Below are 18,592 nucleotides of genomic sequence, written 5' to 3' on the forward strand. Positions count from 1 at the left end.
TTTTCCTTTAAAACAAAATAAAATAAATTCGCTTTTATAGTTTCCTGCTGCTATATATGTGATTATGTGTGGATCTATCCTCACGTGAAATGTTTCTTTATTGTGCATCAATATCACATTATAGCTACTTTAATCTATAGGTTCTGCTTATACAGTTACATTATTATAGTTGTTTTAAATTGAAAGTTACTTTAAAATTTAAAGGTTTTAATTTTACGGGTTAGCGAGAGATGTATTATCATTTTAATTTACCTTTTTTTAAAGGGGCTGTACTATTATCTTGTACCGAAGTGAATATTAACGTAAAATTGTCTTTATAAAGCTTATAATTAAAAATTATTAAATAATAATTTAATCAAATTTATTAAATTATTTAACCATTTTTAAATATTAAATTTTATATAAAAATAACTGTATACAAATTTTTTACCTTAGAATATATATATATATATATATATATATATTAATAAATACGAGATTAGTAATATAAAAAATTGGAGACAACAAATTTAGTATTTTTGGTCATTATTTAATTAGTATAAAATATTAAATTATTCTTAACAAATAAATTTTACTAATTTATATGTGCAAACTTTAAAAAATATGGGTACAAATTATATATGTTAATTTATGTATACAATTCTAGTAAATATATATACAAGTTATCTGATTCTTATGTGTAAAATTCTTGTCAATATGTGTAAATTATTGTTCATTGAGTGTTAACTAAAATTAAGGGTAATTTACTCCTATAAATCAAATCTACTCTAAAATTACCTGAATTCCCCAAACCTAATTACATTATCTGGATGTCTCCATTTACAAATCTATATAAATCGAATTCAATAAATTCTAATTACATGTTATTTTAATTCAGGTAGTAAATCGAATTTAAAAAATTCGAATTATATCATTTTCTACTAAATCAAGTCTATGAAATTCGATTTATGTGGTCCTTGGTAAATCGAATCAAATTAGTTCGATTTATAACACTTACTAAATCGAAGCCAATAAAGTCGATTTACAGGGATTAATGGGTAGTAGTAAATCGAAGCCATTAGGATCGATTTACTATGTATTATACTATAATGTATATATTGAATGCAATTAATTCGATTTATAGAGGCCTAACGTATATAAATAGGAGCTGAACGTGAAATTTTCACCATATTAAGATTCACAATGGTTAGTGATGAAGGTTTTTTAATTCTGGTGCACTACAGAGGGTCCATTATGAAGAAAACGCGACCAGGGATTAAATTTATTGATAAGGACCTGTTGAGTGTTTTTCTCAAACCTTCAAAGAGTTTCACTGAGTTTTAGAATGTTATACTCCAGAGACTAGGGTGGGTTGTATGGCGTGAAAAGGGTGGAGAAGTTATTCTATAGAATACCAATTTCGGTGTTGCGCGATGATTTGAAGTACGATTCATTCATCACAAGTAGTGACGAAGATTTGCAAGTTTTGTTTCATTGTCGTCAGCAGTTTTCCAAGGTGAGGACCCCAAAATTGTTGGCGAAACTTGTGGATGTGGTATGTAGTTCTGGAAGTTCAAACCGGAATCCTCAATCTTTAGAACATCCAGCCTCTTCTAGTTCCATGCCTGTTGGGGCCTCGTTAGCTATGCCGGTGATTGCACCTGAGGCCGTTTTAGTTGGATCTTCGTCCTTTGCATTTAATTTGAACCGCAGTGGTGACGCAGGAATCGGTGATACTGGACCGTTAGGGGAGGTTGTGATTGGGATGTCCAGCATTCCTATTATTATGGTCCCGATTTTCGAAGAGGGTGGAGTACCGAATGGGGTTGAGGATGCACTGCATGATGATGATGATGAGGTGGAGCGCGCCACGGTAGCTGATGATAGTGAAGATGAAATAGCAAGGACCACTCCAGTTGTGGGTGGCAGAGCATCTAGTTCAGGAACTCATCCAAGTGCACTTCACTGTGAACTTGTCGATGCGGTTCGCAAGAGGCAAAACACCTAACAGCTCCTTAAACCATGCCCATGCTGGGCAGCCACCCTCGATATGTCGCTTAAAGTTAGTCAGGCATTCGCTGACATACTGACCATCGACCGGGAGCCCTAGCTGGTACGCTACATCCTACAGTATGATTGTGCACTCCTTAAACGGCATGTGGAATGTATGTGCCTTCGAACGTCATCTCTCTACGAATGCGCTCACCAGTTGCTTGTCCAATTTAAACCAAGTCTCGTTTAGTCTTGCAAAATGGTATAAACCAGCCATATGCAAGTACGAAATGATCCTGTCATCCAAAGGCATACCGTGTTGCCTTCTCATGCTGTGATACAACGATGGGGCTGGACAAAGATAGAAATTTTTTTTTTTCATAATCATAACAAAACAACTTTCAATTCACAAAGTATAAATAGGCTAAACATTGCACGCTCTAATTTTTAAATGAGTAAAGTATTGTTTTTGTCCCAATGTTTAGGGTAAGTCCTATTTGTGTCCCTAACGTTTAAAACGTCCTATTTGTATCCCTAACGTTTATAAAAGTGATTCAATATTATCTTACTATCAATTATACTAACAAATCAGATTATATTTTTCAATTATTCTCACTTGGATGTATTCATTCTCAATTAGGTCTTACTTGGATGTGTTCGATTTTAATATTATACCCACTATTTGTATTTAGATTCAATTATATCCTTAGAAAAGTGAATTATGTAAATGTTGTAGGAATTAGTTTCAACTTTTGATGAGTTACTTTTCGGAGTGGATCATCGATTCTATCCCAGATATTTGTATTCTAACTTGAATAAGAGATTTTTAAAACTCAAACGAAAGCTTCATGGTGTGTAATTGACGGCATGATAACATTGAATCACTTTTACAAACGTTAGGGATACAAATAGGACGATTTAAACGTTAAGGACACAAATAGGATTTACCTAAAACGTTGGGGACAAAAATGATACTTTACTCTTTTTAAATCATCCTTTACAATAATGGCTAACACGGTCACACAAAATAAAAAATGCTAAAACTAAATGGACTTACGTGAGTCACAAATCTAACAAAAAATTTATGTTTAATGTTTAAAAAATATCGCAACACTCAATCAACATCATGCCTACAATACTTGGGTTATATTAAACCCTACTCCTAATCTAAATATCGATGAATATAAAACTATCAACTTAAAAAATCTAATATAGCCTACAATCCTAACTAACCTTTTTAGGGACCATTTCAAGTTCTCAAAATTTAACCAACCAACATATTACTACTTCTATCTAGCGATTATATCGTATAAAATAATTTGCTAATTCATAACTAACGACTTTAAACAACTACTACAAGCATGCTAATGTTACTAGCACGACTAAATTATGTTCAAAACAAAAATCAAATTCACTAACCTCTTTCTGGACGGTACCAGTAATGTGCGCAACTCTATCTAACCGATACAGGCAAATCGGATCATCCTCTATGTATACAGATTTGAATTTTTTGAGGGTTTTTCTCTAAGATTTGGGAGGGGTGGTGGGGCTGGGTGGGGTTAGAATATTGGTTTGTAATTCGAATGAACTGGATTCAAATTATATTTATGGGCGTTTGAAAGCAAATCGAGTCTATTGAATCCGATTTACTTTAGGTCACAATTGCAAGTAAATCGAACCTATTGAATTTGAATTACTATGGGTGGTAAATCGAAACCATTTGAATCAAATTACGATGTGTACCTATCAGCAAATTATAAATCGAAACTACTCAATTTAATTTACTATGAATGGGGGCAAATCGAGTCTTGTTAATTTCATTTAGTGATAGGTTTGATTCAACAAGTAATTCGAATTCTTTAAATTCGATTTACTACGTATTACCCTAATTCGAATTTATTAGCTTTGATTTATATAAAAATATAGTTAAGAGTATATAGGTAATATTTTTGGGTTTGGAGAATTTAAAAAATTTTGAGACAATTTTGGTTTACTAACATAAATTACCCTAAAATTAATAATATTTATTGATCATGTAACATTATTCTAAGTAATTACGTATGTGTATATATGTGTGTGAAGGACATTATTAAATGAAAAAGGTGGTATATTAAACTTTTCTAATTCTTATATAAATCATAAACACCAAAACTTCAACAATTACTTATGAAATTGAAAATTTTTATATTTGTATACGTGGTATTTGAATATTTAAACAAATTTATTCATCGTTATTTAAAAAAAAAGTGGTATATATAGATAGTCTATGACAGAAGCAGATATAAAGGGATTTGGCTTTTTAAATCTTAAAGTAGTATATTTATACATGATAGGTGTTTAAAAAAAATTATGTAATTCAATGGTTTTATACATCATCATTTTTAATTATGTAATGAATTTAAATTAAATTTTTTTAATTAATTTAATATTATACATTTATATCTTGTACCTTTCCAAATTAATATCTATATATTATTTCTATATTCATATTTTTAAAAATTTATTTATTTTTTAATAATATTTTTTTTATTATTACACTCACAGACCACAGAAAAAAGTGAGATGAGTGCATAAGAGCACAATAATATTTGAGGTGGTACGAATTTAATTTAGCAACTAAAATTCACAAAAGATAAAGATCTTAAGCTAAAACACCCAACCGACCTGAGATAATTAATAACTCCATAGCTATGATTATTATCCACCATTATGAATTCTTTTTCTCTACCTTGTATGTTTGTCTTTGTCATATTTCTATAAACCTTAACACCTCTTGCTCCATTGTGAAGGTACCAGAGACTCTTTAAAGAAGATAACGAGAAGGTAAATTGAGAGAGAACAGAGAGAGAAAAAGAATCTAAAAAATTCTTAAGATGTATTATTAAGAAAATGATGAGTACACTATGAATATACACTTTGTTATTACATTGATACATGTCTTATATAATGTCACTAACCAGTCACAAACTTAGCATTACTATCCTCATTTAACTATCTTTCTCTAACTGACTAACAACTTTGCTACACTTAGCACAAGCTATACTTTATCTCTAATATCTCCCCTCAAACTGAGGAAGGTTGAGAAACCAACCTCAGTTTGGTTCTAAATCTCACAAACGCATTATGAGACAATGGTTTTGTAACAGCATTCACAATTTGATCAAAGAAAGGAATATACACAAAATTTACCTATTGCTGAACCACCCTATCTCAGACAAAGTGCAGATAATTTTAAAGTGTTTTAATTTGCTGTGGTGGATTGAATTTCGATTCATCAACACGATGCTTTGATTATCACAAAATAAAGTAGGTGCTGTACTCGGAAGAAGATGCATTTCAAATAGCAACTTTTGTAGCCACATGTTATCTGTCATGGCATCAGCCAATGCCTTGAATTCTACTTCAGTGCTAGACCTGGACACTGAAACCTGCTTTCTACTCAACTAGCAAATAAGATTCGAGCCTAGAAACACATAGTATCACATGTGAGATTTTTCGTCCACCGTATCTGCTACCCAATTAGAATAAGAGAATGCCAAAATTCTAAAATTCTCACTCTTATAAAACTCTAAACCCATGTCTATTGTCCCTGCTAGATATCACAAAATACACTTCACAGCCTTCCAATGTTGCTCCAAGGGAGTGTGTAAAAATTGAGAGACCTTGTTCACCGTAAACGCAATGTCCAGTCTTGTGATGGTAGCGTATTGTAATCCACCTACCACAGAGTGATACAACGATGGCTTATCAAAGACTGCACCAGAGGTATCACGCATGAGACTTCTCACTATAGGAGTGGGCATAGGCCGAGCATCAACTATGTCATCCCTCATGAGTAAATTGCGTACATACTTAGACTGCTTAAACACTAGGGAGCCTATGGCTGACTTTTCAGCCTCAGTGCCAAGGAAGAAACTCATTTTCCCCAAATTCTTAAGTGTAAAGACCTTGTTTAAATCAACAATCAGCTTGTTCACTTCACTTACAGTAGTACCTATAACTAGAATGTCATCGACATATGTTAAATGATAGATTGTAGAGAGGGAGGAGTGTTTGACAAATAAACATGGATCAGATGTGGTGTTTGTGAAACCAAAGCCCTTAAGAGTGCCTTTCAACTTTAGAAACCGAGTACGGGGAGCTTGCTTGAGACTGTATAATGCCTTCTCAAGCTTACACACAAGATTGGTGCTAAAACTGTACCTTTCAGGTTGCACCATGTATACATTTTCTGACAATTCACGATTAAGGATGATGTTGTTAAAACCGAACTGCCATATTTTCCACTGTCTTGACATCACCACTACCAAAACTGCACGAATTGTCGCAGGCTTAGCAACTGGGTTGAACACCTCACCATAATCAAATCCTTCTCTCTAATGAAACCCTTTTGCCACCAGCCGCGCCTTGTACTTCTGTACACTACCATCTGGTTTTCTCCTTATGCAAAAAACCCACCTATATCCAATTGGTTCTACAGGTGCCGAGACATTTACTAATTTTCAGGTTTTGCATGTTATCAAGGCAACATATTCTTTATCCATCGCTGCCTTCCAATGTGGTAAAGATAGGGATTGAGCAATTAAAGATGGCTCGATTTGTGTGAGATCTGGATTAGAGGAGTTAAGCTGTGATGAGTACACTTTAGGCTTGAAAGTTCCTGCCCTGCTCCGTGCAGCCATGGGATGCATTCTGCCAAGTCTTTCCTCAGTCTCAGTGGTAGATTGGGCTAATTGTGTTGTAAACCTTGCATTGCTTAAGGAAAACTCAGAAGTAGAGTTAAAGATACAAGTGTTAGCAAATAATGGACAAAAATCAGTACAAATAGTATTGGCAATGGACTAGGTAAGGCAAACGTAGGAGATACATGTAAGAGGGTGGCATTGTGAGGTTCTAGTTGGAAGATGGAAGATTGACTCTCTTGACGAGTTATGATTGTGGCAGGATTTGGTGAATTGGCTCATGGTGTTGGTGCTGCTGAGATTGGCGAGGCTTTAGGAGGGAATTCTAGTTTCTTGCTAGGTAACGCAAGGGCTTTGTTTAAGGTAATGGGTAGTGTTGTAGGTTGAGATATGTAGGGTATTGATGCCTTTGGGGTTGGCTTTTGACTAAAGAACAAAGACTGATATGAGAATTCAGACTCATCAAAGACTATATGTCTTGACATATAGAGTTTTTTCAGAGGGAACATAGGCATTTATATCCTTTGTGATGTGGTAAGTATCCAAAAAACAGACACTTGTGGGTCTTGAAATCGAACTTATGTTGCTGATAGGGTCGAAGTCGAGGGAAACAAGAGCATCCAAAGACCTTAGGTTGCATTTGTTTCTGAGAACAGAATAGTACAAGCACTGAGAACAAGACATAAGGGACAGAGACACAAAATTTTGTGTTCTTATATTCTGTTTGGTGATAAACTAGAACAAATTATGAAAATCTAATTTATTCTCATTTTTTTTCATTCAAAAAATTTGAGATGAAAAATATAATAATAAAAAATATAATTATAAAAATTTAACAAGAATAATAAAAGAAAAATAAAAAATAAGTTATATCTCTTATTAGTGTCTATGTGTCCTTTCTGTCAGGATGGACACAAAATATACTAATTCACTGTCTCTGGACACATTGTCTCTATCCATGTCTCCTCTGTCAAACACGATTTTGTGTCTGTGTCTCTGTCTCAGTGTCCTATCTCTGTAAACAAGCACAGCCTTAAGGAACATATAATTTGGAGTTCTATTGTTCAAAAACTCATATGGTGACTTATACTGTGTAATGGCAGATGGCAGCAGGTTAATGAGGTAAGTGGTAGTGAGACAAGCTTCATCCTAGAACTTGAGAGGCATGGAGGCTTGTGAGAAATGTGTTAGGGAAGTTTCTATCACATGCCAACATTTTTTTAGTTTTTTCATTCTGCTGATGGATATATGGACAACTTAATCTATGTAAAATTTTATGTTCAATAAAAAATTGTGTGAGGTGTACTCCTTGTTATTGTCCATTTGAAGCGTTTTAATCCAGTGACCAATTTTATTCTCTATCAACAGTTTGTATTGAATAAATGTTTGAAGAGCTTGACTCTTGTTTTAGAGGAGGTATAGACAAGTGTATTTAATCTTAGCATTAATAAAAATGATATAGTATCTAAAGCCTGAGGTAGTGACAATAGGTGTTGGACCCCATATGTCTGAGAAGGCTAATTCTAAAGGTTGATCATAAACTATTTGAGAATCTAAGAAGTATAAATTGTACAATTTACCTTGACAACAAGCATCACACAGTGAGTCATTTGATAAAAATTTAGTTTTATTTATGTATCTAATATTATAATTTTATAAGACTCTTTTAACAATTCTTGTAGAGGACTGGCCTAAACTTTTGTGCCACATATTAAAATCATTACATGTAGTATTTACATTATTGGTGTTGTCTATTATTACAGGACTAGGACATGAATTCAAAGGATTGAGATTACAAACTCTATGCAGTGCAGATGTGTGAGATGTTGCATCTGATTGTGCTATCTTTGCAAGTACTCTAATATTCTTAAAGTGGTATAATTCTCCTCTAAAAGACCCTTTTAACAGAATTTTCTTGGTCTCTTAATATTTCACAAAACAATTAAACGGATAAAACTAAAAAAAGACGTAATTGTCAAGAGCAAACTTAACTACACTAATTAATTTTTGGTGATGGAAGGCACATGTAGTAGATTTAACAATTTAAAATCATGGGAATTAGACTAAGCAAATAGTATAGTTTTGTCAATGCTATTTAAGTTCATACATTGGCCATTATCTATTAACACTTGATCTGTTCCTTTATACTCTGAGTTTGTAATCAAATTATTTACATCAAAAGTCAGATGATGTGATATGATGTGATGTGCTAGTGTCCAGGTATCAGGCTTTATCAGTGAAAGGTATTTTTTGCTGTGCTGCTGCAAGCATAACTCTAGCTTGTTGATCGGTCTATGCTCTATGAAAGGAGGATGAAGGTAGAAGTGGTGTATTTGTCACAGCCTCATGAGGATTCTGGAAGTCTTGATTGAGTCTATCAAAACATTCCCATACTGTATGTCCAAACTTCTCACAAAACTGACACTGCGGTCTAGAATTGTCATAAAAACCAGATCTTTCACCAAAACCTCCTCTTCCTCTAAATCTTCCTCTAAAATTCTGACCTCTTCTTTGAAATTGATGCTACTGCTAGAAGTTTGGTTGATACTCTTGATAGTTAAACTGTTGATTCTATGGTTTTTGATCTGTTCCCTGAACTAAATTGACATGCATTGTTCTTATTACAGTTTGTTTAAACCTTTCAGCTAATTCTTCTTAACTTACTAGTAGTGATTCTACCTCACTTTCTGTTAGTTCATCATATTTCACGTTAATCATAGTAATAAATGCACTATACTCTTCGTTTAAACCTTGAGACATTGCTTCAACAAATTCTTCACTTGAAAGAGGGTGCACCTAGGACAAATAGGGCATTTATTACCTTCTTAAGCTTGGTTATGTAATCGGCCACAGATCCTTACAGTTTTACAGTCTTGAGTTGTGTTTTGAGTTGTTTCACTTTCGATTCCAACCGTTTTAAAAATAATCTTCCAATTTATACTAGATCTCATATGTGAATTCACAATTTACTATCTGACTTGTGAAGCTTAGATCTATCGACGCAAACAATTACGACACCAAGAATTGATCATCTTGCTCCCAATCGATGAACTACTCCTGAGTCTCAATTTCTTCCTCGCGATCTTCATCAGTCTTGTATCGCTTCAGAATCTTTTTTAGATTGAAATGCTCATTTAGTCCGTTTGATTTGATGAACGCCAACGCTTGACGCTTTCAAGGCACAAAGTTATCGTCATCGAGCTTGAAGGAGACCGTGTTTATTGTCGCTCACGTAGTGGAGTTTGCAGAAGCTTAGGATTTGCTTGAAGTTTTTATGGATCAGAGAAGAGAATGGGAAGGTGAGTTGAGAGAGAACAGAGAAAGAAGAAGAATCTAAAGAACTCTCATAATATATTATTGAGAAAATGATGAGTACACTCATGGATAAATCCAGAAATATTATTATGGGGCTAATAACATATATAATATTAAAAAATTATGCAAAAATTATATAATGTAATATGTATTACAAAAATATATCGATAGAGAATATATTTTAAAATGCAAAAAATATGTGTGTATTTTTTAATAACGAAGTGGTCGATTCTTTGTATCATAAAATTCATCGATAGTAGAATCTATGTCAAATTTTTCAGTAATTTTTTTCAATATAATTAAAGACAATTAGCAAGAAATTCAACTTTCATTTTATTTCTAAGTCATTCTTCACAATATTCATAGCTGAAAAAGATCTTTCAATTATAGCAGTTGAAACAAAGAGAATTAATATCAAATGAATCAAGAAAGACGATCACAAGAAGAGAAAGAATCCACTTTATGGGATTTGAAAAATTTTATTTAATTAAAAAATATTAGTAATAATATATTTTTCATATTTTTTAATATTGTTACTTACTTTTTAGATATTAGAAATCATTAATATTTACGTTGGACTGGACTTTTATTTATAATACACTAAATATTAAACAAATTTTTAAAAAATTAAATCATACTTAATAACTTATTACTATTAATTTTTTTTAAAAGTTTGAGGGGATCAAGACCTCCACTCTCCCCAGTATGCAAGGACGGACATAAGGGGGGCGAGTGGCGGCCTCGGCCCCCCCCAGCTTTTTTTAATAGTAATAAGTTATTATGTATAATTTAATTTTTTTTTAAAAAAAATTATTTAGTATTTAGTCTAGTATAAATAAAAGTCCAGTTTAATTTAAATATTAATAATTTTTATCTAAAAAGTAAGTAACAATATTAACGAAATCTGAAAAATATATTATTACTAATATTTTTTAATTAAATAAAAATTTTTAAATCTCATCAAATGAATTCTTTTTCTTCTTGTGGCCGTCTTTTTTTATTCATTTGGTATTAATTCTCTCTGTTTTAACTGTTATAATTAAGAGATCTTTTTCAACTATGAATATTGTGAAAAATAACTTAGAAACAAATAAAATAAAAGATGAATTTCTTACTAATTATCTTTTAATTATATTGAAAAGAAAATTACTAAAAAATTTGACACAAATTCCATTATCGGTAAATTTTATGATACGAAAAATCGACAACTTCGTTAGTCAAAAGTATATACATTTTTTTTATTTTAAAATATATTCTCTATCGATATATTTTTGTAATATATTATATTATATATTTTTTTTACATAATTTTTAATATTATATATATTATTGCCCCCATAATATTATTTCTGGATCTGTGCTGCCAGTATGTCCGTTCCTGAATACACTATAAATACACACTTTGTTATTACATTAATATATGTTTTATATAGTGCCACTAACTATTATATAGATAAGTGAGTATCTTTGTTGTTAAATATTTTGTTGTTCCCAAAAATATTAACATATTTAATATCATTATTATTATATATAAAATTAATAATTACTTACATCGTTATGTTTTAGTAATTACATGACGTAGTTTAAATATTTTTTCTAAAAAATTTATAATTTTTCTTCTAAATTTTTATTGTTAAAAGAAAAACTTTTTACTTTATTTTTCATGATAATTTATTTTAACTATACTTTATTTTAAAATTTGTGTCTTATATTCTATAAAAGTACAGTATTTTTGAAATAATTAATAGTTTATAATTTATTAATTTTTTAAAATTTTTAAAAGAACTAATTTTAATTAATAAAATATATATGCAACTTCTTAATTAAATACACTATAAATATATTGGTATTTTATAATTTTATAGAGTATTATTAATATTATTGTGTCTTTTTTATGTAACTGTTATGTTAAAAATAAAATTTACTAAATATAATTTCTCTTATATTTTTTATATATTGATAATTTTTTTTTCTAAAACTAACTCAATAATGCTTTTATGTAATAAAAAATATAATACAAAAAAATTAAAAAACTCGTATAAAATTCGACCCTTCTATATCAAAATTTTAGATTCATTCTTGGTCATGAATGATTAAGCTTGTTAATATCATAAGAGTTATATATGGTTATTTTAAACTGGAAAAAACTCTTTATACATGAAAATTATATATATAATTATGCTAGTTTTATAATAAAATTAATTATTAATATAAAATATACATTGAATACAAAATGATAAGCGTCCAAAATTATAAGTTCCCATCATAACCTAATAATCAAAACACAAGTTTTTTCATCAGTTGAAGTAAAGGATTAACATAAAATATTCAATATGGCAATAATCCATATATTTAAGTCAATTTTATTTCATAAAAAATTCTATGGTTTTACAAAACGCACATTTTTATTCCATATAAAAAATTATATATTTCCCTCACACAATGCCTCCATCTAATGTTGTTTTATTAATGTTAATTCGAGAAATAATAATAATAATAATAATAATAATAATAATAATAATAATAATAATAATAATAATAATAATAATAATAATAATAATAATAATAATAATAATAATAATAATAATAATAATAATAATAATAATCGTTGAAAGAAGAGTTGCGGACATGCATGCATCACATGAACATCAATATCGAAATATTTGGTTTAATTGTTATTATAATATGAGTAAAGCTAGGAAACTAAAAGCATATCAGCCAAAATCTAGCCAAATATTTTTGGATGAATTCAAAATTTTTACGAGTTAATATATATGGATGTTTTTTCTACTAAGTATTAGAATGTTTATTTTTCATATTAAATAGATGTTCTTTTATATATTTTTCGAATTTGTGATTGTTAAAAGTGGATAGATTAATGTAAAAAAAAAGAGAAAGATTTTTATAGGTTTTCGTTAGGTTTATTTAATCAATTTAAAATTTTTTAAATTTTAAATTTAAAAAATTTAAAATTAATTAATTATTAATATAAATTAATATAATTTTATTTAATTTTTGGATGATAAACTTTTGATTCCTTATACTTTTCCTTATAATATATATGTGTGTAACATGGTGCATGCCTTTGGATTATTCTGGATTATTATGGGGAAAAGAAAAGGACGCTCGTGTTCAACGTGATTGTAATTAAAGGGTACACATGACTTTGGATTTTGGGTTAGCAAAATTAGTCAATTAAGTTGAAACTATACCAAAAATAAAAAATAGATAAATATCATAAGACAATCTTTTCTAATCAAATAGAACAAAAGATATTTTTATTTAACTATGAGGCCGAAAAAAAAAAAGGAAAAAAACTTCTAAGAAAAAGGATCTTGATATGGAGTCATTGACTGAGTCTTTTTCTTTTGTGCCCTTTAAATTTTGACAAATAAGTTATATAGACGAATACCAATTTCTGAAATGGTTGGAGTCTAAAATTTAGAGACTATAAATTGTAATAACTTGTCTTGTTTTTTTTACTTTTGTTTGTGTTTATTAATTACTACTGAAATAAATGATTAATATTATATATAATTATAAATATTAAATTAAATAAAATCAAAAAACAAAATGTAACTCTTTTTTATATCGATTTTTACTGTAGACACAATAACACGAATTGCTAATATAATAGATACAAAATTACGGGTGTGTGCGGTCGAGAATATTCTATTGTCTAATTAGGAGACTAACTCACTGCCCAACTTAAAATATAATATAGGAAATATTTCAAGTGCACCGAGAATATCGGTGCACCAGTTGTTTTAACTGTTGATTTGAATTAATATATATTATATATATTTTTTATAATTCAGATCAAGAATTAAAACAATTGGTGCACCGGAATTTTCGGTGCACTTGAAATGCTTCCTATAATATATATATTAAAAAACACTATTTTTAACAACCAATCTAAAGAAAAAGAAAAAACAACTAAGTAGCAATCAATTATGAATTATGAATAAAAATGATGAATTGAAGATAGATATGGGCGGCGAGGGGGTGGCTGACGGCTGTGATGTGTCATCGGTGTCATCTCATCATTTTCTTTCTCATTCACCAATTAACAAGTGTCATCATTCACTTTCACATGTTTTCTTTACTTTTTTTTATTATTAATATATTATAATTAAAAGTAATTAAATATTAAATTAATTATGTGCCAAGACTTATATATAATAATACAACATAATACTAATAAGATTTTACCGGTCAATAATGTACAAAACATTATTAATACACATTTATATTAAATTTTTTGAAACAATTTATACCCATATATAATAAAAATTACTTTTAATTGACATTTTCTAAAAAATATTTATTATTTTCTATATCTATATTTAATTTTTATATTATATTATTATTATTATTATTATAATTATTATAATTCTTATTCATATAGTTATTAAATTCGATCAAATCGAGTGTGAGTGAGCTATATATTTGATTCCGTTAACACAAAAATTAAAGCATGTGTGTAAATAAATAACTCAAAAATAATTATTTTGAAAACCAAACTTAAAATTTTTGGGTAATATTTTTTCATAAAATTTTTAACTATTAATTTATAGTAATTATATATTTTTATATCGTATAGAAACATTAAGTAATATGCATTATCATAGAATTTTTGTGCTAAAAAACATATTATACATACCTAAAATTGCTAAAAATTTAATAAGTGTCTTTAAATTTTGCTTGAATAATTTTTGAATTTCACCTATTTTCTTGTTTTGTTAAATTTTAGGTTAACAAGCAAACTCTTCTCCAAAGATTTTTTAGAAATGGCTTATATACCTTACTTGAAATATTTGAATATTATATATTATCAAATGAAAATCATCTTTTTTATAGAAAAATTACATAAATAAAAATAATTAAAAAATAAAAAATATTAACCTAAAATAAAGGACAAATTTTTAATCATAAAATTCTTAAAATTAAGCTAAACTAAAAAAGAAAAGATATTATAATTAATTCTATTTACAGAAAAGATTTATGAAAGAAATTAGGAATCTGATTTTGATTTGATCTAATCAACACTCCCCCTCAAACTAGTTTAAAAATATCCTTCATTGACAACTTACTTATTATGCTATCAAAGGTCTTTTTGAGTAATTATTTAGTTAGAACATCTGCTAATTGTTCCGTAGTCAGAACATATGAGATACAAATCTATCCTCTCTCAATCTTTTCTTTTATAAAATGCTTGTAAACTTCAACATATTTAGTTTTGTCGTGCAAAATTGGATTATGGACAATAAAAATGGCAGATTTGTTGTCACAATATAATTTTATTAGTGGAGATATGAGAACTTTTAGTTCTTGTAAGATTTTCTCTACCCACAGTGCTTCACATATTCCATGAGCTACTATTCTAAATTCGGTTTCTGTATTGCTTCGTGCCACAACATTCTCTGTTTCTTTACTCCTCCAACTAATCAGGTTTTCTCTAACAAAAATACAATACCTAAATGTTGACCTTCTATCCATGACATCTTCAACCCAATTTGCATCTGTATAGGTTTTTACTAGAAGATGTCCACAGTTTTTGTAAAATAACCCTTTTCTAGGCAATTCCTTCAAGTACCTTAAGATTCTAAAAACAGTATTCATGTGTTTTCGGCTAGGTAAATGTAAAAATTGGCTTATTATACTCACAACAAAAGCTATATCTAGATGTATATTGGATAAATAAATTAGCTTCCCCACCAATCATTGATATCTTCCTTTATCCATTATATATTTTAGTTTAGCTGACTTCAAATTTAAGTTGGGCTGGTTAACCATAAAATTTTAATACTTAGTAATAAAAGAGATGAAAATAAAATTTTTATGACCTGATTAGTTTTTATTTTTATTTTTACTATCTTCTATTTTAAAGTTTTATTAAAAAAGCTAAAACATAGTTAAATAAATTAAAAATAAAAAAATCCAACTCTAATATTTTGTTTTTACAAAGAGAGGATTGTATATTTGTATTTACCTGCATATGTAGTTATGTTTGTCTTTCTTCTTGTCCTTCGGACCAGAGTTTGATTTTATCATTAAATAATAAATTGAGAAAAAAGGGACAGAATGGCATTTTAATTTCCCAATAAAAATAAAAATATACCAATAAAATACGAAAATAAGAGCAAATTTGCCATACTAATGAAAAAATTTATTATTTTCAATAGTTTATTAATGCAATGGACAAACTTGTTGCATCAAAGAAAAATGTTGAATCCAAGTAAATAAACATGAAATAATTGTTTTTGAGAAATAATAATATTTTTAATTTTATTTCAGAAAATTTTCTCTAATGTTACTTCTTATTAATTTTTTAATTTAAATAACTTTCTAAAATTTAGGAAAAATTAGCGTTACATTAGTATTTAATAGGTTTACAATTATTTGCTTGTTAATAATATTATCTTAACATGAGAAATTGGTACACATCTATTTTTAATATATAAAAGTAGATATATAAATTTATCTACATTATTTTTAAGCCATTTCTCTTTTCCTATTAACGCAGCGTCACTTACTTGCAAAAATTTTAGAATCAACCACTTAAATCTTGCCAAATCAACTATTATTTCTAAATAAAAAAAAATAAAAATATACAAAAAACTAAAAAATACAATAAAAACCAGCAGTTTAACACACAATAAATAATTTTTTCCAAATCAACTCTTATTTTTAAAACAACAAAAACACAAATTAACATTTACCCAAAAAAAAATTGGGAAAACCAAAGTGCCTATTACCTTTCTCATACTTCTCAAAACCCTCTTCCTCTCAACACCTCTCCATACCAAAATCCTATTTCCTGCATCCTCTTTCGGTCCCATGAGCCATTGCGCTTTTCCCGAAACAAATTGTCCATTATGATATCCATCTCCAGCGGAGCCGCATTGCATAAATTGCAGAAACCAGGCCAAACTCCAGTCCTCCTGTTGCGGTTTTTTTGCTGGAGCTCGATTCCAGATCCCATGTATTTTTCTATAGATTTTTCAATTTGCCCTTTACTCTTCTCACTTTGTTGTTTAATAACATTTTCAATAGCCTATTTATTTGTAATTAATAGTAATATTTTAATTGTGAAATCATTGCAAGTAGCACAGATTTATGTATTCCTCTTTTTTAACGGGTTCTATTCAACAATCACAACCAAAATTAATGTCCATTTAAATTATTACTCTCTATATAGTATATACTGTCCATTGCAATATTTGAGCATCAAATTATAAATTGTTATTCTACACGTGGAGTACTGCTTCCACAATTTACATTTATGTGTTCTTCTTTTTCAAATTGTTATTCCACATGTGTAGTATTACTTTCATAATTTAGATGGAATGGATTATCATTCTTTGACTATGTCTTATTCTCTTTGTTGTAGAAGAATTTTCAGTGGCAATGACAGAGTGAAAAACTTAATATCCAAAATAGCTAGATTAAAGAGTCGGAGAGCAATCCTTTCGAAAAAAAGAAGACAAGAATATATGTGCCTCCAACATATGATTATGCAGTTTGGTTTGTTTAACATAATTTTGATTACACCTTTATTTTATTGTAAATTGATTCCTAAGGTGATTTTGATGCCTATTTTAAAAATGTAAAAATACAGTTATTTGAAACACTTAGATCTATCCAATTTAGACAAGTAAGGATGAGGAGAAAGTAATATCTTAAGTCAAGGAGGAGTGCCAATTTAGCTTCCACTTTAAGTTAATACAAAAAAGTTTTATAATATATTTTGTTCTATTTTTTGTATTGATTTTTGGTAACAAATATTCTGTTGTAATTGTTTACAAATCATTCTGTAGGATTTAAATGAAATATTTTGTATTATATTTAAAATTCTATCTTATGTGAAGAAGAGATAATTTTTTAAAAAAATTACTTCAATAATAATTTTGCAACCCTCTAAGAGAAAAAAATGTCTTAAGTTAAGGAGTATTTCTATTTTTTGTATTAATTTTTGGTAATAAATATTCTGCTGTAATTGTTTACGAATCATTCTGTAGGATTTAAATGAAATATTTTGTATCATATTTAAAATTCTATCTTGTGTGAAGAAGAGATAATTTTTTAAAAAAATTACTTCAATAATAATTTTGCAACTCTGGAAGAGAAAGGAATGTCTTAAGTTAAGAAGTATTGTCAATTCAGCTTTCATTTTGGGTGAGTACAAATTATTTTGTAATATGTTTTGTTTTAATTATTGCTACTCATAGCTAATTAATAGGAAAAAATTTGTATAGTTTATTGTAATTCTTTGTTGTCATTATGTAGAATGAAAATGAAATCTTTTGCATTATATTTAAAATCATAGAAATATGTGAAAAAAGGGATAATTTTTTTAAAAAAAATCACATCAATAATAACTTTGCAATCCGTAAAAAAATATGGACCTTCCAGTTTTATTGTGTAATATTGTCCAATCCATTAGTTCAATCCAATTGTTGAGAAATAAATTGAGAAGCCTATTTGTATTTTTAATATTTTTTCATGGTATATTTTCTGCTTAAAACTACATTTTATTGAAGTTTTTTGTTTACAGGTAGACAATCATCATGTATTCATAGCTCACCTTCAAGACCTGTTGTGATTTTATTGTTTTATTGTATA

The sequence above is a fragment of the Arachis hypogaea genome, chromosome 2, assembly GCF_003086295.3.
Source record: "Arachis hypogaea cultivar Tifrunner chromosome 2, arahy.Tifrunner.gnm2.J5K5, whole genome shotgun sequence".
Lineage (NCBI taxonomy): Eukaryota > Viridiplantae > Streptophyta > Magnoliopsida > Fabales > Fabaceae > Arachis > Arachis hypogaea.